At 41.0% G+C, this 22,358-nt stretch overlaps 1 protein-coding gene across 1 annotated transcript in view; it reads left to right on the top strand.

Annotated features, from left to right (window-relative positions):
- Window positions 1–22,358, top strand: part of ABTB3 (ankyrin repeat and BTB domain containing 3) — a 320,752-nt gene that overhangs the window by 39,824 nt on the left and 258,570 nt on the right. The window contains exon 2 of the mRNA XM_039877866.1: window positions 6,759–6,903. The gene's annotated coding sequence lies outside the window, so the exon portion shown is untranslated. The remainder of the gene's footprint in view (window positions 1–6,758; window positions 6,904–22,358) is intronic.

The following is a 22,358-nucleotide window of genomic DNA, read 5'->3' as shown; positions in this document are numbered from 1 at the left end:
GAAGCTCTTACATCAGTATCCCCCTTCCTGGCTATGCGAGTCTTCCTCTCGAGTCTCTCTAGCCTCCCTTCCCTTTTTGAGGAGACTGACATTTTCTCATCAAATGGCTAAGACTTAAACAAAAGATCAGAAGAGCTCTGGGCTCCAGGTCGTTGTATCTCTTCCGCCCAGTAAGCAGGCACACAGAGTCCACCCAGCCCCCAGCTTGAACTGCAGGGAGGGAAAGATTTAGGAAGAACAAACACAAACTAATCTCTTAATATATTATCCTGCCACATTAGTTAATCCTCACCAACTAGCGTTTGGTTTTATTTTTTCCAACCCAGAGAGATTAATTTACTAAGAATACCATATACATGTATTCAAACAGTACTTATTTCACATCTCTGATGTACAATGCAGTGGTCTGGCGACTGCAGACGTGGCCATGCGATACATTGCATGATGGCTTCCATTTCTTCACCCACCCCTGTACCAGCGCCCTATGCTGTGTGACTTTGCAGTTGCTCCTACTAGAGGCGGAGAGCATTTTCCCACCCCACTGAAGTCGGGCTTGGCCACGTAGCTCTTTAGCCAATAGAGGGTGGATGGAAGTGACTCTGTGCCAGTTCAAAGAGTAGGCCTTCAGAGATTTTGTTTGCTTTCACTGCCTCTTGTGCTTCTGACATTGCCATGAGAAAAACATGCCCGTGGGTCTGAAAAATAAGAAGCACTGTCAGCTTGGAAACAAATTCAATGTTGAGTAGTCTAGATCAGTCAAGCCCCAGCCGGCCTGTAAATATGTAAGCGAGAATAAATAATTGTTGTAAGTTTCTGGGTTTGGGCATCATTAATCGTTTAGTGTTAGCTGAGAGATACAAGTGGCGAATGAAAAAGACATGATCTCTGCCCTCACGGAGTTTATAGTCCAGAGAAGGCGGAAGACATTAAACTCGTCATTATACAAGCAAATCTAAATTGTAATTGTGATGAGCGTCGTAAAGGAAGTACGTGAGAATCCAGAGCACTGGAGTAGTGCGCAACAGGAGGACTTAGCCAAGTTGTTTTTTGTTTGTTTGGTTTTCGCTTTTTCGTTTTTGTCTTTAGTGAGAAGGTAGTTCTGGAAAGAGTAACACCATGGTTTCCTTTCTATAGCTAATTATACATTCGAAGTCCCTCTTACGGTCAACACTGGCACATCTGTATGGACCCTGAAAGCCACCTTCACCCTAGGAAATTAAGCAACCACGATACACGAATAGGTACCGATGATGTGCGCAGGTCCATGGCGGGGCTCTGGAGCATCAGGAACATGAGATTCAATATGCTCTCAAGCTACTGGGGGGTGAGGGAAGTAAACACAGCTAACCAACAATGTGCAGTGGCATGCCATTAGTCTCAGAGTGCCCCAGGTAAACCTTGATGGATAGGTGAGGTGCATATCACTGTGGCCTGATCCTTTCATTTTACTATTCTAGGAAAAAGCAGATAGTGCCTCTTTAGGGTAATCCAAAGATTTAAGAGTTGAGAGCCACTTTATGCAAAGTCCCACAAGGATAGGCCAATAAAATATTCTCCAGATGCAACTGGTCTCATTAATGTTGGCAGTACAAGATGGACTGGAAGATGCAAAAAGGACCAAATGGAATCATGACAAAAAGTGGACATCAGTGCTAGACCAGCTTAGCTTGGAAGTCCAGCTCTAACACTTAGTGGTCTGTAAACTTAGGCAAGTGATGTGACTTCCCTGAGTCTCATTTTCTTCCTCCGGGATATGGGAATGACCTTTGGCAGAGGCTGCTAGAGCACACAAATATCTGATTCTCCTCTTCTTCCTGCCTGACTATATTTGCAGTTAGAGATGGCCACATGACTGAGTTCTGTTCCATAGAACAGAAGTAGAAATTATGTGAGCTCCTTCCAGGACCGTTTGGTAAAAATCTCCCATCTGCAATCCTTGTTATCTTCCTCATATTCCAGCTGAATCGAGAATCCTGAGATCTCAGAAGAAAGTCCAGCCATGAGGTAGAAGCATCCCGGGTTCCTGAGTGACCGTGTAGAGCAGAGTTCTCTCTCCTAATTCAAATCACATTAGATTGTGAGATGAGCAAGCAACAGACTTTCATTGTGTTCAACCACTAGAATTTTGGAGTTGCCTTATTATAGTTGTTAACTTATCCTGATTAAGACAATTATCTACTTTGCAGGATTATTGTGAGAATTCAACAAGCTTGCGAAATGCCTAGTTTAGGGGCTCAATACAGTTATTGTTATCACCAAGATTATTAATAATTCCTATAAAATGGTACTAAACAGATGATCTGGGGCTTTGGGGGAGTGTAGTGGTTTCCTATCTGGCCCCCAGTTCCTTGAGTTTGGGCCCTGCCAAACCACTGAGGTTATACAAATTTGAGGAGTTGGGATACCTGGCCTTGGGGTTCTCTATCTGCCCAAAGGCCAGCAGAGTGCAGGAGACTGAGGGGAAATGAGAATTGGCTTGGAAATAGTTGCAGTCAGAAAAAAAACAAAGCAGTCGTCTTCAGAATACAGACAAGCAGAAGGTTCCAGTTCCAGAAATCTCTTCTTTGTTTTCCCTGGTAACGACTGATGCTAGAAATGAGAAGCCAGGACATGACAAAGCCACCCAGTGCCTCCGAATCAGCTGTGCAGCCAGCCTTAAGTGCACTGCAGGATGCTCTAATTCTCGGAGAGTCAATCATCCTTGACTGGATATAGTGTATCTGGTATGTCAATTAACTAGCATTTTCACTTAAACAGAGTACAATGTTCTCCAACCCAAATGTGCAAATTGGCAGCCTGATTGTTAAATACTGAGCTGGTTGCCAACTTTTATAAGCTGGAAGATTTCACATAAATATTCATATTTCTAGTATCTCTCTAACTATCAAATGACCTAGTCGTGCTGGGCCCACATTTCCAACTGGCAACAACTGGCTGCTGAGTAGCAACCACCTCTGTATAGTGTCTGATGTGGCAGACACTATAACACTTGCCACCATACTTACCCAGCCCATTTGACCATTTACGCTACTCACCTGACCCCTCTATTTGAGTTTGCAACCCCTAGGTTAATGAGTATGATAAACATGACTTTAATATATGGTAAAATTCTTGGTGATTTTGGCTTACGGCTACCATTTTCATGCCAATGATATTTTGAAATATACTCATTTATTTGGTCGAGAAATGCTAATTGGAAAGTTGCTATGTGCGATGCACTATATATGAATTGTATTCTCAAGAAGTCCTCAATTCAATAAGAGAGATATAATAGCTATAAAAACTATAGTAACAGGTACAGATGTATGCATTTCTAGAGAAGGAGAAGGGAACGATTTATTTCTCCAGAGAAGATAAAATAGGATTCATGAAGGAGGAAATACTTATGCTGGGCTTTGAAGATTTGGTATGATTTATGTGTGTAGAAATTGAAGGGATGGACTGCTCGGAAGGGGTGACAGCATGAGAAACTGCATGGCAGTATTAAAGTACTCACCATGTACAAGAAAGAAAGAATAATTAAGGTTGATAGGAGCATAGGATTCGAGAATAAGAGTGGTGGGAAATAAAATCAGAAAGCTGGATGAGACCAAGGCAAGAAGTGATATAGAGAGTTTAAACAATTTCTGTGAAAGCCAGGGACAGATTTTGAGCAGGAGAAGGCCAGGCTCAGAGTTGTGATTCAGAGTGAAGAGTCCAGAAATGATATGCATGTAGATTAGTAAAGAGAGAGTCCAGAGATCATTGCAGTTATCTAAATCAAAAGTAATTAGTGTCCAAACCAAGGTCACAGCCATCAAAACAACAAGGAGATGATGCAGGTGGGAGATATTAAGGATACAAAACCTCTGGGATTTTTTAAGCTGTTGGTTGTTGATCAAGAAACAACTGGAATCGAATGCTTCTGATAAGGGAAGGCATAAGCAGAGAGTTAGGAAGAAGTGGGAAGTGTAGACAACTCTCTGAAGGAATATAACAGCAAAGAAAAGAGGAGGGAGAGCATGGCAGGGAAGAGAGATGATTTTGGAATGAGGGGCTTGAGCACATATGTATTCTTAGGAGGATTCAGGAAGAGGCAGGGCTTTAAGAGGCAAGAGAGAGAGAAATTGATGAAGCAGGGCCTCCGAGGAAGCAGGAGCTGGAATCAGCACAGGAGGAGGAACTATCCTCACCTGCTGCGTGACCAGTGAGAGTGATCCTCACCTGAATTGGCCACCGTTGGCCTCAGGACCATGTCTAACAGGCAGGACACCCTGACCCTTCTCATCTGCTGAGTGGAGCACCCCTGGGCAATGCCTCCCCGTGCTGCGTGGAGAATGCCAGCTTAGGAGGCCACCTCTGGGCCTCTGGTAATACTAGCATGACAATTCCTTAGCTTCTGGTTGTCCTTTTTAATTTATCACCTGAAAAGTGATTTACAACCAAAACATGTTATGCTTCAATAAGACCGTTGTCTTTTGGTTCTTCCCTACCACAGATTCAACTTACTAACCAGAACAGACTCTCGACACCAAACTCTATAAAAGTTCTTAGGTCTCTTCCCCCTGCCATGCTGCTTCTATATCCTTTTCACTTTTATTCTCTGTTCTCCATACATGAAAATGTCAATGATCACAACTAAAAGTTGCAGAGAGAGTATTTAACATCTACAAAGTGTTTTCTCATTTGAGTATCTAACGACCCTAGGGAGTGGGTATAATCATTAAACCCATCCTTCACATAAGGAAACTGAGGCTCAGAGAAGTGAAATGTCTTGTGCAAGTGCTGACAGGTAATAAGTAGCAAAGCCGGGATGTGAATCCAAGATCCTAAGACTCCAGAGTTCATGCTGGAAGGAGCTACACCATCCAAATGCTCCATCTGAACTATTTCCCCTCTGAGGCACTTTCACAAACTTTTACTGACAGAAGACTCACAATAATTATTATCCCCATTTTACAGATCAAGAAACTGAAGCTTAGGGATATCAAGTGTCTTTAGCCTGTGCCTGACTTTTATACAAATGAGCTATTGACAATGTATCTGTAAGTCAAGTGTTACAAAGGATGAAGGAAGAGAGGCATTTTCCCAGTTCACAAACACTATAGAATTCCCATTTCTGCATCATCTTTGATGATATGTGCATGTTCTTTTATTTTGTTCTTTGTCTTCACAAATAAATATGGTTGGCCAGCTTATATCAGTAAATGCCAAATTGAAGCTAAAAATTTATTGATTTGTCTGCTCCATGTTCTCCCTCTTGGTTCTTAATAGTGTTACATTTCTGAGAGCTATATTTCTTAGTGCTAATATCAATGTCATCAATTTTCTATTTTCCACTCATTTTTATAAACAGTGAAGAGAAAATGAAATAAAATGGCCAACATTCATTAAGTGCCTTACTATTTTGTGCAGTACCCATGAAAATGTGCATTGAGTCCACAATCACGTATGCTGCATTATCAAGTGTTTTCTGAGAAGAGAGAAATTCTGTTTTAATTAGGTGTGGATGAGAACCCAGTCTCCCACTTAGAAATTGACATGTCTGATGCTTAAAGGAATTTTCCACGGGTGGGTTTTTGCCTTCCTACATTTCAAGCCTTGTTTCTCTTCCACCCCCACTTCCTATTAGTGTCAGGCTCTGTAGGACACTTTCACAGCACTGAGCGATCTCTAGCCCTACCCCTTTGGGTTATAATGATGGATGAGTGTCATGGTGAGTCATAGGAGTATTCTGGAAGCCATTCCCACACTAGGCAGTAGGCAATAGTGTAACCATACACATAACTTACTGTGAACTGCATAATCATCTCATCAGATCCAAACTAAATGGTTTAAGTCAGAGTCCCAAAATACCTGTGACCATTTTAATGCCACCCGACTGAGTGAAAGTAGTTGGATGAGGAAGTATTATTAAAATATCTTCCTTATGCAATTATATATGCAATTATACATATAATTATACACACACACACACACACACACACAATCTTACTGCCAAGGGCCCACCCGGGGCCATAGAAGAAGCCTGTACAAGTGAACCTAGGTAGCTGAAGCTTCAATACTTCAAGGTAAACTGTATGTTCTGTCACTACTAAACTGGAGTCATCTGGACTCTGCGTGTCACCAGGAATGGGCATTGTGGTACAAGGGATGAAAGTGCCGATAAGAGAAGCAAGTCGGTGATAACCTAGTGCAGGGGTCAGCAAACTATGGCTCACAGGTCCACAGCCTGTTTTTGCAAATAAAGTTTTATTGGAGCACAGTTACACTCATTCACTTATGTATTATCTATGGCGGATTTTGCACTACAATGGCAGCATAGAGTATTTGAAACAGAGACTGGTCCACAATTTTGGGGAAATTGTGAAGGTCTCGAAGAAGAGGAAAATGAGGCAAGAAAAACTAATGCTGGATTTAAACTTTTGGGATTTAATTCTGGTTCCATCATTTCATGACTGTGCCTTTGGGCAAGTTTCTCAACTTTTCTGAGCCTCAATCTTTCTTCATTTGTAAATGGGGATAATAGTTCTTCTATCATAAATTTGCTATGAGGATTAAATGACGCCCTGTATGTAAAGTGCTGGCACAGTACTTGACATAAAGCCAGGGTTCCATACAGGTCAGAGGCTATTATTAGCTAACAGCCTCAAAGATACCAGTTTTTTGGTTAAAATATTGTTGGCTGAGGTAGAAGGATTTTATGTGTGCTTGTGAAGCCCTGTGGGTCGATGCTAACGCTTTGCCCCTTGAGAGGTTCTCATTGTTATGTTTCACAGTGATACATCCGGGACAGCCTAATGAAGATATGATGCGATTAAATATCATCCCGTTGTCTCTCTACTAACTCACCCCCACTCCGTATCACGACCAGAGTCTAGATCATTTTCCTCTTCTTCAGGACCCTCACCATTTTTTCCGGAGGTAAGTGAATTCTCTAATTCAATTATTCATTCACCCTGTCTTCTTAGAAGTCCTGGATTTTCTAAGGCAACATCAGCTGTGCAGACCCAACTGCTTTGCAGTTGCCACCGTACCCCTCTTTTTTTGTCTTATTCCAGATCACTCTTCCTCATTCAGTGCATAACGGGGGATATGGTTGGCAGAAGACACTTTTTCAGAAATAAGTCTGTAGCGGTCAAAATACTTTGGGCTACAAATAAAAGAAAACCCAACTAAATTTGGCTTAAGGAATAAAGACATTTATGAATTTATTAGTTTATCTTCTTGGGTTGGCCTCGGGGTCCCAGGATGGCTGCCTTAGCTTCAGTCATCACAGGACAATGACAATATCAAGAGCAGATGCAGATTTCCATGGAACTAACGAAGCTTAAGCTTCAGGGTCCCTCACTTTCACAGGCCCCTTCAAGACCTGACAATGCACTTCAGTGGCCATATACTTTTGTGAAAATTTCAAAACTAAGATCTATGTGTACTCTTTTACTTAAAGAAGGTGCTTTAAATTATATATACTTTAGGACTCACAAAATCTGGATCCACCCCTGCTCCTAAAGTGGAAAAAAGAATTGTCTTACTGTGAGTCCCTTTTCTAAGAACAAAGAAAAGCTTCCTGGAAGTCTCTCCTAGCTCCACCTCAGACTTCCCATGGCATCTCATTGGCCAAAACTGTATCACATGCCATGCTTTATTTGTTACTTGGTGTGTTAGTTCAGGTTCTCTAAAAAGCAGATGCCAAGACTGAGATAAACATACTAGAGATTTATTAAGAGAAATGCCCATGCGAGAAAATGGGAGGGAGTGGGAAGAGATAGGGAGAGCTGGCAGACAGCTGCACAGGTGGTCTGACTCTGAGTGAAGGAGAGAGAGAGGAAGGAAGGTTGCGTGAAAACATCTTGCACTGCAGTGTAGTCTAAGCAAAGTTCAGCCAGGCCTTTGGTGAGAACTAGTCACCTGTTGAAGCAGTGCCGAGTCTCCCAGGAGTCAGCCTGTCCTGGTTTCCCTGCCACACTCTATCAGTGGCTGGGAGCAGCCTATGGGAAACACGAGTCTTCGCCAAAGCAGTTATGGATTTTTTGAGCACAGCAGATGGACTGATGTCCAGTTACACTCCTTGCAGTAGGAGATCTCAGAGACACGTTCTTATGGCCACTCTCTTTAGCAAGGAGAATGAGAACCTGATAGTTGGCATAGACCAATGAAGATTCATCCCTGGGACAGGGAAGGGCCCAGGCAGCCTAGGAACTTGACCACTCAGAGCTGGCAGAACAAAGGTGAGGATTCTTTTTGGAAGGAAGGGAAGGATGACAATGGGGAGGCAAGAACAGTGTCTGCCAACCTCACTACCCGCCTCCCTTTCGACACAGCTGTTATGCCAACAGATGGTCACTGAGCATGTCCATTTCAGCCAGACCTGAATCAGACATGGCTGATCTTTATCAGGTTCCTTTCCTGACCCCAGGGCCAGCATAGTGTATGCAGTAGAAGGAAGGCAAACAGCCACTCCATTAGTGCTGTCCAAATCTTGATATTTGTGATGAGCTTGCTGTAAATAAATGCTCTTGTCCCAGGCCTTCTCTGCAGATCACCTGAGCTGAGAGCTGGCCTGGTTCTGTTTTTGATTTTTATGGGGGTGTGAGCTTTGGTGTCCTGTGTCTATTCTAATTTGGCTAATTACATGTTGCCTGTTTAAAATCTCCCCCACTGTTTCAATTAGATAAAAAATTCTTCATGTTCTGCTTGGCAAATCAGGTTGCAAGCACTTGGGGTCCTCCCCTTTGGAGGGGAGGTAGGTGTCATTAATTATGCATGAGACATGACAAGTTGAACAAATTATTTGAGTAACATTGGAAACCAAGGAACTATTTCATGTAGCAAGAGCCTGGATTACTGAAGTTGTCTCTTAACTGGTCTTCCTGCTTTCAGTCTTGCCCCTAATCTCCCTTTTCTAATCCCTACCCAACAGTCAGAGCGATCCCGTTAAGAAGCAATTCAGAGCATGTCACTCCTGTGCTCAGTTCCTACCAATAGCTGGTCAGTTGCTTCTAGTAGAAGCCAAAGCCTTTACACTGATGTGCAAGGCCCTACATTAGGGTTCTGCAAACTGTGCCCTCCCCGACAGCCTCTACCTCCTTCCACCGTTTTTCTCCTCAGCACTTTTCACTAACATAATATGTATTTTACCACTTACCTTGTTTATACCCTCAACTCTGAAAGCGAGCTCCTTAAAGTAGTGCCTTACACATGCTCAATAAATGTTTATTGGATGGATACATGTAACATTAAAGGCTCAGAATTTTGTTGCACAACAGAAGACCCAAACAAGAGTGGCTTATTCAGGCTGGTAGGGTGGCTTCACAGTGTCATCAGGGCCTCTTGGCTCCTGCAGCTCGCCTCTCTGCCTCATCTTTGGTGAGTGGCTTTCTTTACCCAATAGTGTCCTCATGAGCACAGGATGTTCACTCCACCTCTGGCCTCCCTTTCATGTTCCAGGCTGGTAAAAGAAGGAAGTGACTGGGAGGAGGAGGTGACACCTAATCAAAAAAGCAAATCTTTTCCAGAAATGTCTAGCACACTTCTGCTTATAGAACTAAGCCCCGCAGCCACTGCCAGCTGCATAAGTTAGGAAATATGGTTCTTATACAGGTCACATTACTATCCTGAAGAAAATCAAGGTTCTAATAGTAAGGAGAAAGGAGAAATGGATATCAGAGAGGTGACTTACAGCATCTGCCACATATGGACTTTGATTTTTTTTTTTTTCTCGGCTGGCAGAAGTACAGAGGGTGGAATTTGGGAGAACTCCCAGGACTTTGGAAAAGTGCAAAAGGCAAAATTGCTGATTTTTACAAGAGGCCAGTCTAAACTTTCCCTGTAGTATAGTTTCACAGCTCCCTGAAATTCCCTCGTCACCCCACTTATCATAAGGTTTATGTCATGCTCACCATTGCTTCTCAGTCCTGAGCGGTAATGTGCAGCACATGGTTGATGCTCAGGAACTATATGAATTAATAAATTAAGTGAAATGAATTCTGGGGAGTGCATACCCACACACACATAGGTACATATATGCATGTGGTTTGTCTAAATGCTTAGATTCCATTTATTACATGCTTCTTATATGCCATCTTATATATTCCATTCTGCCAACAATCTTGGCAAACCAATAGTAGCATCTCCCTTTCAAGGCTCTTGTGCAGCAGCACACAGCTACTAAATGGTAGAAGTAAGATTCTAATCCTAGGTTGCTAATTCTAAAGCCTATGTGCCCCTGATCCCATTCACTCATTAAGTCATTCGACAAATATATACTTACTGCTTACTGTGTGTCGGGCACTTTTGTAATAATCGTATTTCTTGTGTTGAGAGAACACTGCTCAAATCAAAACTTAAATTTTGGTAAGTGAAGGGTAGTACAAAGAATTAAAATGCACATGCCCTATCTCGCTTAATCTGTGTCTTTCTTCTGAAAGTTTCTAAGTGAGGAACCCACCCATGTGCCTTCCGTGTCATGTGGCCTATTTTAAATTTCTCGATGTTTCATTCATATACATATTATTTGTTTAATGAGATTATAAATTACTTGAGATTAGGAAGTATGTCTTATTCATTACTGAGTTCCAATCTTAATCTTGCCTATAATTAAGACAGTGATGGGCACACTGGGCTCAATAAATTCCTGTTGGATGAAACAGAATTAGTATTAGGCAAGGTTTTTGGCTGCCAGCAACAGAAACCTGTCCTGAGTGATTTATGCGGGAAAGGACTTTATTGGAAGGATGTAGCTCATAGAACCAGCTTTATAACATAGGCAAGAACAAAGAGAGTTTAGATTAAAAAAAAAAATACAGCCAAATTCATGGCTACTTGAGCCGCTACCACTGTCACTACCACTACTGAATGCTCAATCTATCATTTCTAGAAACTGAATGCTGATGTTTACCGCTGCACTACTGTATCAGCTAGATTGTACTGCAGTGACAAACAGCTCCAACATCTCAATGGCTTAAATGACAAAGGTACATTTCTCACTCCCATTATATTTCAACAATGGTGGGCAGGGTGACTCTGCTCATCAGAGTCACTTAAGGTTCCAGGCCAATGGAGGCCTTATGCTTCCACGATCCCAGAATCTGGAAAAGGGAAGGGCATGAGGACAATTGGAGCTAACCAATTTAACCAGCTCATAAAGTTCTTTTCTGATGTGACACAAGCTCCTTCCCCTCTGTTTCATTGACCAAAGCAAAGTCCATGACCATACCTAATTTCTTAGGGGGTGGGAAAGTGCAATTCCATTAAGTGCCCAGAAAAAGAATTTTTGTATTTGTGATCAGCTTTGATGATTCTGCAAGTTCCAATACCACTTCCACCACAAATACTTGCTAACTAGCTCTGCGTTTTGTGTGACTCATTTAATATTCAAAATCCTGGTAGAATCATCCAACCAGCCAAGGTCAGGTCATGTTCAGTGCTTCATCAAGGAGGTACATGACGGAGGTAGTCAGTCAAAAGGCCACAAACATGACATATGTCTCCATCTTTTTCGGTTGGAATCTATACTGCTGATCAATGAAACCTGCTTTTCCCAAGGTGATGCATTCTAAAAAGAATTCTAAGATATGGGCTAAATTCTAAGCTCTTTAAGGAGACAGTGTTAGGTACTCAAAACATTTTTTTTTTTAAAGAATAAATTAACAAAGGAATTGTATCTTATTTAGTCTTATGCCCTAGGACCTAGCGTTCAATACATATTAGTTCTACATGCTTCCCCAAGTGTTTTTTTCAAATGAAAATGCTATTACTTAAAAAAAAAATGTTAGGAAGCCAAATAAAATAGAAAATGCTGTGTTCATTCAGTCATTCTTTGTGGTAGCCAGCCTGGGAGCTAGTCAATGAACCTCTCTACTGGTAGGCACACCCTTGGGTAAACCCCTGCCTCCTTCTGGGTGTGGGTTGCATTTATTGATTCACAGCTAACAAACAGAAAGACAGGTTATTAGGTTACAAAAAGACCGTGGCTTCCATTTTCAGTACCTTCTCTTACCCTTTTATTCAGAGGGAAGCCAGCTGTCATGCCTTGAGCTGCTCATGCGATGAGGAACTGAAGCCTCTAGCCAATAGCCAGTGAGTACTTGAGGTTTACCAACGGTTATAAGTGATCTTGAGATGACTGCGCCCTAGCTGACACCTCGATTATAGCCTGTGAGACCCTGAGCTGAGGACTCCCCTACCAGATTCCTGATCCACAGAAATCGTGATATAAAAAATGTTTGTTCTTGTAAACCACTAAGTTTGAGGGTAATTCTTTATCAACCACAGATAACTATAACATTCATTTATTCAATAAATATCTAATAGCACTATATGAAGCACTTAGGACACATTAGTGAGCACAATAGACCTGATTTCTATCCTTATAGAGTTTAAATTAATTTAAACAGGCTTCTAAGCTGCAGGAATAGACAGAGGCTTTAATATGCAAATGTTCATCATGAAACTCTAAGAGAGGAAGAATGGGTCTCTAACTTTTAAACTTTTTTTTCCCCTCTGCATTTCATAGGGTTAATGTTTTATGGAACACATACTGGAAAATTCTCTATTAGCTAAATGAGTAAATGAATTAAAGTTGTCATTTTAAAGGCTTAAGCTCCCCTGCAAAAATTTTAGAGTATGTCCCACTTTGTTCATTATAGGCTTAATAGCCATTCTCCTTTTCCTGAACCCCATGCACACTTTCACTAATTTACTTAGCAAATGTTGACTGATGACTGTGTTGTAGGGTTGTAAGGCCTTGCAAGCACCAAACTGTTGCTCGGGCGATGGGGCTGCTGTATTTCTCCTGAAGTGTATTTGGAATCCACTAATTGTTTCATATTGTGAGTAATGGCTTCAGCCACAATGTTTGGGCAAAGAGCAAAGGAGAAAAAGAATGGGATCGGCTAATGTTAAAATCAAACCTTTGCTGAAAACAGTAATGTGTATTGAAGCAAAGCATTGTCCTCAAAGAGAGGAGACATAATCGGTATTGAAACAGTGCCTGAAGTATTTCATCCAACTGTATTTAAAGCGTTTAAAAAACTCTCGGAACAAATAAAGCCCTGAAAAGATCTTTCAAATTGACATGAATTCTTGGCATGCTTTTCCCTCTCCTACAACAGCCCGCTTCACAGAAGCCAGGGGAAGCAGGGCTTTTGTCTTAATTGTCTAATGTGGATCAAGTGTTTCGTCTTTTTGATGAAAAGCAAGGAGAAAAAGGGGCATCTCGTCTACGAAACAGATGGAACCGGCAACCCCGTTTCGTCTCTGGGGCCCCGCACCTCAGGAATGCATGACATTTCTCGATTTAAGGAACTAAGTAGTAAATGTCCTGGGACGCACGTCTTAGCAAACGATGTCCCTTTTCCACCCTGGGAAGGCATTTGGAGTCTGGTTTAGAAATAAGGCAGCACTGATGTTGGCAAAGGTGCGGAGAACTGAGATGGATTGAAGATTTACAAGTAAAATGTGAAGGCGGAAAAGAAAAGAGAGGAAGATATTTATCGTCTTGAAAGAGCAGGCCTCTCTATCCTACCAACATTAAATAGAAGAATTAACAAATCTAACTATGTGAAAACAGAAATTGCATGCTAGCTAGCTAAATAAATAAATAAGTAAATAAATAAATAGATAGATAGATAGATAGATAGATAGATAGATAGATAAATAAATAAATAAATAAATAAATAAATAAATAAATAAATAAATAAATTTAAATGAGGGAAATGGCAAGCCACGGAGAATTATCCGTAATATGTATGACACGGAAAGATTGTTTTTATTCAATAAGTAATTCTTAAAAATAATTAAGGAAAAGACAAACATCTTAGGATCTACCCCCTTCCCCCGCCCCACCAGACGAAAATAATGTAAATAGGGAATTCCTACAAGCAAAGATATAAAAGACAAATACGTAAACAAAATTCAGCCTCAGGGGCGATCAAATAAATGTTAGACACCATATTAAGAGATAATAATATAACATAGATAATGGCACAATCTCTAGAGTCCAGCTGCTGGGGTTATTGCTCCTTAATTGTATGACCTTGGACACGCTGCTAAAACTCTCCTTGCCTCCGTTTTCTCATCCGTAAAATGGAGGTTATAGGGTGTTGTAAGGGGTAAGGAAGTTGATACATATTATACACTCGGAAATAGTATGGAATGGTATATAAGTGTTACTTATTATTACTTCTCTCATTAAATTGATAAATATGAAAATAATAATAGCAATGATGTCGAAAGAATGGAAGCAGGCACCCTTGTACCCTGCTGGTGGGTATAATTGATACAGTGTACTTGGAGAGCAATTTAGCCTCATGCATCAGGCTTTTAGAATGCTGCATTGCCTTGGACCAAATTCCATTATAGGAATTTTCCCCAAGGAAATAAGAAGTCAAATGCATAAAGACATAGCTGTAAAGATTTTTTTTTTTTTTTTTAGAGCTGTGTACAATCCTGCAATGCTGGAAGAATCTAAATGTCCAGCAATAATAGATTCATTGAGCAAATTACTGGACATCTGTTCCATAGAATTCTACGTGGTCATCGGATAATATAAGGAAAAGTCACTATAAAGGGCATTTTGGGGACAATTGAAATATGAATTATATTTTAGATAATGTTATTATATCAATGTTATTTCTTGGGCATGACAATGGTCTTACAGCTCCTCATAGGGGAATGTATGATACGTGCTAAAGTATCGTGATCTTTGCGACTTACTTTCAAATGGTTCAGGAAAAAAAGAACATATATATCACACACACACAGACCTCTTTTACAGAAAGATAGAGAAAGCACATGTTAGAAATGGGGAATCTGGGTTGGGGGTGAATGGGGTGTTTATTTTTTCCATCAACTTTTCTGTTTAAATAAAATAAAAAGTTGAAAAATATAAAAAAGACCCCCGAAGAAAAGTGATATATTTTAATGAAAAAAGTAGTTTATAAATCAATATACACAATGTGATCTCTCTTTTATTTTTTAGTTAAAAGACTAGGAGTAGATAATAGTAGCTGGTATTTATCAGAGCCATTCTGTATACCAGGCACTGTGCTAATTACGTATATGCATTGTTTCTTCTAGCTAAAACCCTATGAGATTATGAGGCATATGATCTTCCCCACATAAAGAATTAATAGATGGAAACTCAGAGATTAAAAACTTATGTAAAAAACCACACAGCCAGCCACCGGTACACGAATAGAGCTCTTTATGACCTCAGGCCCACGCTATTAACTACTACTCTATTACCAAGAGAAAAGAGCAGAAGGCTGCTGTAGCTGCTGCTGATGACATTGATTATAGCTAATAATTATCAATAAAAGCTGTAGTGGAGATACATTTAAAGAAGTAGAGCAAAGAAGCTAGTTCTACAGGGCAGGACACTAGGAGAATGGTAGTTCTTACTAAAGTGGTGATATTCGAGATGGGCATTGAAGAAGGCATAGGAGTCCAATGGGGGAGGCGGGGAATACATTTGATACAGAAGAAACAGCATAAGTGAAGACACACAGTGTGTTTAAGAAGAGTGTGGAGGCAGGTAACCAGGGCAGATGGCAGCAAATGAGATTGGACAGAGACCAGCATTGATTCTTTCTGATGGTGATGGGGAGTTGTTTTATAAAAATGAGCCAGGCAGCCGAGTAAAAGTATGTCTGGATGAAAAGAAGAGGCTAGCACTGGGGAGACCAAGTGGGGGGCTCTTTGGAACAGTCCCAACAGGAGGCAGTGAATGATTTTACCGGGGTAAGGACAATGGGAACAAAGAGGGGACAGAATCAAAGCTTCCTCCTCTGAAAGTTTGCGGCATTACTTTGAGACATACTCCATAATAGACACATCTTGAAATATCATCTTCCTAAACTGCTCCTTTACTTGTCCGTGCTCACAGCCATACCTACTGGTCTGTTCTGCTTTGTCTGTGTCATATCTACCTACAATATCTCTGAAGTGTGCCTGTGTAAGTATGTAAACATGCCTGAAATGATGATAATAATAGCTATAACTAGTTTTTTGGATGGCCATCTTTATTTCCACAACATATTGGTGAGGGAAGAAATTTTTGAAAACAGGTTTTGGAATTGCACATATGATATGATTGCATTTATGTAAAATGCTTTATGTAGGGCTAAATATGTATGCAGGCATACCTCGTTTTATTGCTCTTTGCTTAATTATGCTTCACAGATATTGCATTTTTACAAATTAAAGGCAAGGCCCTCCACTGGCAAAAAGATTACAACTCACTTTACTGCAGTGATCTGGAACCGAACCTACAAGATCTCTGGTGTGTCTGTGTAAGTATGTAAACGTGCCTGAGATGATGGTAGTAATAGCTAGAACTAGTTTTTTGGATTTCTAGTGGTTTTTAACTTTCTGCTTTGTACTTCTGAACTTTTTATGATAAACAGGTATCATTTTTACTAGCGCCAGGATGCTATTTTCAGAAGAAAATTAAATTATTTTCTGCCCATTATTCTGAAGCCTACCTGTCAATCAGAGTAGTAAAATATAATCCTTCATCCTTCAGCATTCTACCTTTTCCAAACTCCTTTGCCCTCCAGCTTCTTGGTGGGTTTGGGCAACGGGAGAGACTGGCAGAAGACAGGGTTCAGGAGGAGGGGAGAGCCCAGGGTTTTTCTGTCCCCTCCCTGTCTGCTTCTGGTCGTGTTCCTCACAGCAGTTGTGTCTCATCCATGAACCCAGACCCTGCCAGGCAGCCCCTCCCAACCTGGAGCTGTCTCTCCTGCTCAGCCTCCATTGTGGTTCTAGATCCTGTTGGATGGCTTGGCTTCTAGGCTCTGGTAACACCATCTTTTCCCTGTCCCTCCAGCCCTGGGGGTGGCAGAGCCTTCTTGCTACTTTCCTGGTTGCCTCCTTCCTGTCTCATTTAGCTCCTCAGCTCTCCTGTCTCTTCTGTAACTGATTCTTTAGATTCCTTCAGATTGAAACACCTTAAGTGGTTTTTTGTTTCCCAGGCTGGACCCCCTACCTAGAGCAGAAGTTCCAAATGGATAGGATCTGTACCTCTTCATTTTTAGAATTCCACAGGAGGGGTATAGCAATTACCATATTAATGGGCCATTAGGAAATCCATGGGTGGAATCTGGGGGTCACTGAATCCCAGATATCGTATAACAATTGTATATAAGTAGCATTTACGCACATACATGCACTTTTTTAGGGAGAGAACTGGTAGCTTTACCAGTTCATCAAAAGATGCATGACCTCCAGCCATGAAGAATCACTGCTGTGAAGGCCACGCTCACATTGGGATCTTCTCTGAGAGCCCCCTTATATTGACAGGTGCAACTATACCCCTTGCTTAAAAGTCACCTTTTAAAGCTCTTTGAGCTGCGTGACCTATCTACTCTGCAACTGAGCAAACTCTTAGGTAGACTCTATGATTCTTTCTTGCAGGAGAAAGTTCGAAAGTAGCGAGCATACATTTTCCTTTCTTATGTGGAGCAAAGTGAAATTGAGGTGGACATTTATTGTCTTCTACCTAGTAACAGAGTCTTGCACTCATGAAGATGCTCGTATAGCAAAGGGATCATTTCTGAGCTTCACACACAATGACTATCCATTTAGGAAATAGCTGATATTTACAAGGGGCTTGCTCAGATATGGTACAGCACACCATATACAATCTGTTAATTCATGTGTATAATCTTTGAACTTCCCCTTTCTCGAAATTTATTGTGCTTGCAGCTCTTATTAATATCTGTCTTTGGACTAAAAGCTTAACAAGAGCTGGACCCAGAAGGAAGGCGGACTTCCTCCAGCCCCCTACAACCATCACTGTGCCTGACCTGTAATAAAAGTAACCAACACTAGTGAACATTTACAGTGCTGGCCATTGTTGTGATGAGCTCAGTCAATCCTCACAGGTAACTACTGAGACATGTGGTATTATTATCCCCAATTACATATGAAGAACAGAGGCACAGTGGGGCATGAAGAGGCTGAGAAACTTGCTCAAGGTTATATAGCTAGGAAGTAGGAAGCTGGGCTTCAAACCCAAGTGGCCTTGCAGCTCACATACAGTAGATGCATAAGAAGCTCATGATGAAGCCCTCAACATGTGTGAATCCAACTGAATGCGGCTGTTTCACATTCTGGTTGTTGTGTTAGTAGCTGTACTAGCTGATTGGTTTCTAGAATGCTGAAGGACGAAGCATTATATTTTAGTACTCTGATTGACAGGTAGGCTTCAGAATAATGGGCAGAAAATAATTTAATTTTCTTCTGAAAATAGCATCCTGGCGCTAGTAAAAATGATACCTGTTTATCATAAAAAGTTCAGAAGTACAAAGCAGAAAGTTAAAAACCACTAGAAATCCAAAAAACTAGTTCTAGCTATTACTACCATCATCTCAGGCACGTTTACATACTTACACAGACACACCAGAGATCTTGTAGGTTCGGTTCCAGATCACTGCAGTAAAGTGAGTTGTAATCTTTTTGCCAGTGGAGGGCCTTGCCTTTAATTTGTAAAAATGCAATATCTGTGAAGCATAATTAAGCAAAGTGCAATAAAACGAGGTATGCCTGCATACATATTTAGCCCTACATAAAGCATTTTACATAAATGCAATCATATCATATGTGCAATTCCAAAACCTATTTTCAAAAATTTCTTCCCTCACCAATATGTTGTGGAAATAAAGATGGCCATCGTTATTCTTTGCAACTGCTTCATATTCCCTTATGTAAATCACTATAATTGATTTCATCAGGCCTTATTGAAAGACATTGAGGTTGTTTCCCAAAGTCCGATGTTAAGGCAACCTTACCAAGAGCATCCTGTATAGTTTTAAAAAAACTCACAAGGATCACCTTGGATAACATCAGAATACAGGATTTCTGGGAAATCACAGGGAATGCACACTGACATTTTGATACATATTGGCAAACTGCCCTCCCAAAAGATTGCCCCAATTTATGCCTCACCATGACACACATTCATCATGACTTGACTTTACAAATCTTTGCTAATCTGATAGGCAAAAATCCCAGTAATTTAACTTCTGGGGTTTTTTTTGTTGTTGTTTATTTTTTAATCTTTAGTGTATGTTTATTTATCTGTATTTCTTAGAGGACAATATATGTGAGACTTTCAGTTTTGAAGAAGAGAGTTATTTATATACAAAAAGCTTCATCCCAGCATTATTACAGCAGTTGGAAAACAGAAACAACCAATTGGGAACTCAAAATACACCAATTAAGGTATGAACATATGTTGGAATATTTTGTAACCACAAAAAAAAGGAATAAGTTGGATGCATATTTAATAGCATGCAGAATGATTATACAATCGAGTTTGAAGAAATCCCTTGAGGACAAAAATCAAAATGCAACATAATGTACAGAATAATTACAACCCTTAAAATATATATGTTTAGAAGAAAAAAGATGGGGAAAACTTAGAAAGAGTATAAGGAAATACAAGAGGTTAATGGTGACGATCTCTGTGAGGTGGAATTCAGGATTATTTAAATTTTCTTCATACTTCTTTGCAGACACTGAGTTTTCTAATAGTATGGGGCTAATATTTAACATTTGGTTGATGTGTTTATTATTTTCAGTATTTTGAGGTCACTCACACCCAGACACTTAATCATTATCATTAATGATTTATTTTAGTCAACTAAATGAACATACAGCTTGATTTTTTCATAATACTATGGAATGTACTCATCAGTACTACTGGTACTGTGTTAGGGGCAAGATGCCAGCTTTGAAGGAGTGAGCCCTCTGGAAGGTGAGAGGGAGCATGTGCATAACATCTATAGCATAAGAGGGAAGAGCATATCTGCTGATATATGGAAAAACTCCCAAGAGGAGGTGGCATATCAGCCCAGCCTTGAAGCATAAGCTGGATTTTATATATAACATTCGTCTTTGTTTCCTGACTAAGAAATGTGTTTATTGTAGAAAATAGAAAAATGTAGATGATGGTAACAGACATTTATAGGGTAATTATCTGTCATGTGTAGGACACTGTGTTAAATCCTTTCTATGGAAAAGTCTCATTTAACCCCCATGAGTGTGATTATTTTGTTCATTTCAAAAGCAAGAAAAAGATAAAAGAGACTGGATGAGTGAACAGTAGGAACATGACTAGAAAACTAGCAGTACTGGAACCCAAGTCGACCTGGTGCCACGGAAGAAGATAAATCAAAGCTAAGCCCACTGCTTTCAGTCTCTTTTTTCTCCTGTGCACAAGGCTTTTCCGGGGGTTCTCTTGCTGCCTGCACTCTACTGAGAGTGGTCATCACACAAGCATTATCAGCACATAGGCGGTAATTGAGGCATATGAGTAGATGCAACCACAGGGAAACACATAGAGGGGAAGAGTAAAGGTCCTAGGAACAAACTTGGAGCATTAGAGATGGAGACACCTTCCCAGATCTGGGCTGGGTGAAGAGCCGGCAGCATCGAGGGGAACTTTACAGTGGTGGTAAACTTGAATCTTAGAGGATGAGAACTTAGCCAGGTGGAGAGGAAGAAGACAAGTGGGCTAAGCAAAAGGAACAGCATCTACAAAGGCTTATCGGATGCAAAGAAAAACACCAGAACTTGGAAAACCAGCAAGTGATTTCAGTATGGCTAGAGAGCAGGGTGTGTGTCTGTGTATGTCTGTGTGTTCATGAGTGTGCTTACATCTGTGTAGATGTGCGAGTATACCTGTGTGTCTACGTGAGGCTAGGGTGATGACAGAGGCTAGAGAGAAAGGCAAGGTTCAGATCATTAAAGACTATATATTCCTGTATTAGTTGGGTTTCTAAAGAATTATATATATTGTATATACATATGTAATATATATTCTATTGGTTTTGATTCTCTGGAAAAACAGAAAAAACATAGAGGGATTTATTATGAGGAATTGGTTCATATCACTATAGCAGCAGAGACCCCCCCACAATCTGATGTTTGCAAGCGGGAAACCCAGGAAAGCTGGTGGTAAAATTCAGTTGAAGTTGGAAGACCTGAGAATCAGAATTGCAGATGATGTCAATTCTAGTCCAAAGGCTGAAGCAGATGAAATGAGATCTCCTACTTCAAACAGTGAGGTGAGGAAAACCACGTTGGGGAGGGCAATCTACTTTACTGGGTCCATAGATTCAAATGCTAATCTCATCTGGAAAGAGCCTCAGAGACATACCCAGACATAATGTGTAAAATGGGCACCTGTGGCCCACTCAAGTAGATACATAAGACTGACCATCACAATCCCTTCTGAAAAGTTTGGAATATTACAGAAAGCAAGTTTGGGAACAGAGTGAAGAGATCACGGAAGGCCAGCTAATCAGTAAGAACTTGATTGACCAGGAAGGCAATGTGGAGCTTATGAACTTTTTCCAGAGGAATTACAAGAGCAGAACTGGGCTTTTGAAAGATTCTTGGCCTGCATGGTTTGGAGAAAGAAGAGGCAGGAGAGGAGACCAGCTGGTAGAATATTACAATAGTCAAAGAGAGATGTAGGGTAAGGGTGGTTTATTGATGTGAAGACATGGGTAGCTTTTAATTTCAAGCTCTGGTTAGTTGGTGTATTGTGGCGAAGGGAACTGTGATGGTAGATTTGGGTTGACAGATATGAGAAACAGACAATCTACTGGGTTATCTGGGAAAGTCTATTGTTGAACTTTAAGCCAACAGTTCAAAAGCATGGCTTTCCTTCCTTCATCTACCCATTTACAACAGATATTTACTGAGTGCCTATTTTGTGCCAGGCCTATAAATGGGGAACCCCTGGTCCAGTGTGCAATCTAGACATGTTATCAGACTGAAACAACCTAGTGTTGTAAGGGCCCAGAAATCAACAGCCTTAGAATGGGTGAGGTATGTGGGGGTGGGGGGTGGGGGCGTGTCACTCCAAGCACCCAAGCCAGTCCTGAGGGGTCTGGGCTACCTTCCTACAAAAGGGGAATTCGAAGACAAAAATTCTAGCCAGCCAGAGGAAGATTGTTTCCTACCCCACGTAGAGGCAGTGTGTGAGAGCTGGGGAACCCCAGGTGAGGAAGGTAAGGTTTCTGCCCTGGTGGGTGGAAACAAACGAGACAATGCCATTGAAATAAATGCAGCCAAGTCATACATATATGTTCTATCTTTCTTTAGTCAAAAATGAAAACTCTCCGTGCAAATTTATCCTTTTCTAAGGCAAGACTGTTTGGAACCATATTCACCAGGGAACATGAGCCTTTTCCTCCAGAGCATCCCGCAGGCCTTTGAAGGGTAGGCCCAGGGTCCTCCTGGCTACTGAAAGAAACCTAGTTAATGTGCCCCGGTGGCAGGCAGCCAATATCTAGCGAATTGGCCTTCCAGTGGGTGTGCCTTGCTCTGGCCCCTCAGCTCACCTGGTTTCTTAATTCCCTCCA

The sequence above is a fragment of the Pteropus medius genome, unplaced genomic scaffold, assembly GCF_902729225.1.
Source record: "Pteropus medius unplaced genomic scaffold, Ma_sr-lr_union100, whole genome shotgun sequence".
Taxonomy (NCBI): domain Eukaryota; kingdom Metazoa; phylum Chordata; class Mammalia; order Chiroptera; family Pteropodidae; genus Pteropus; species Pteropus medius.
The sequence above is the reverse complement of the archived record's forward strand: the minus strand, read 5'-3'. Positions and strand labels throughout refer to the sequence as shown.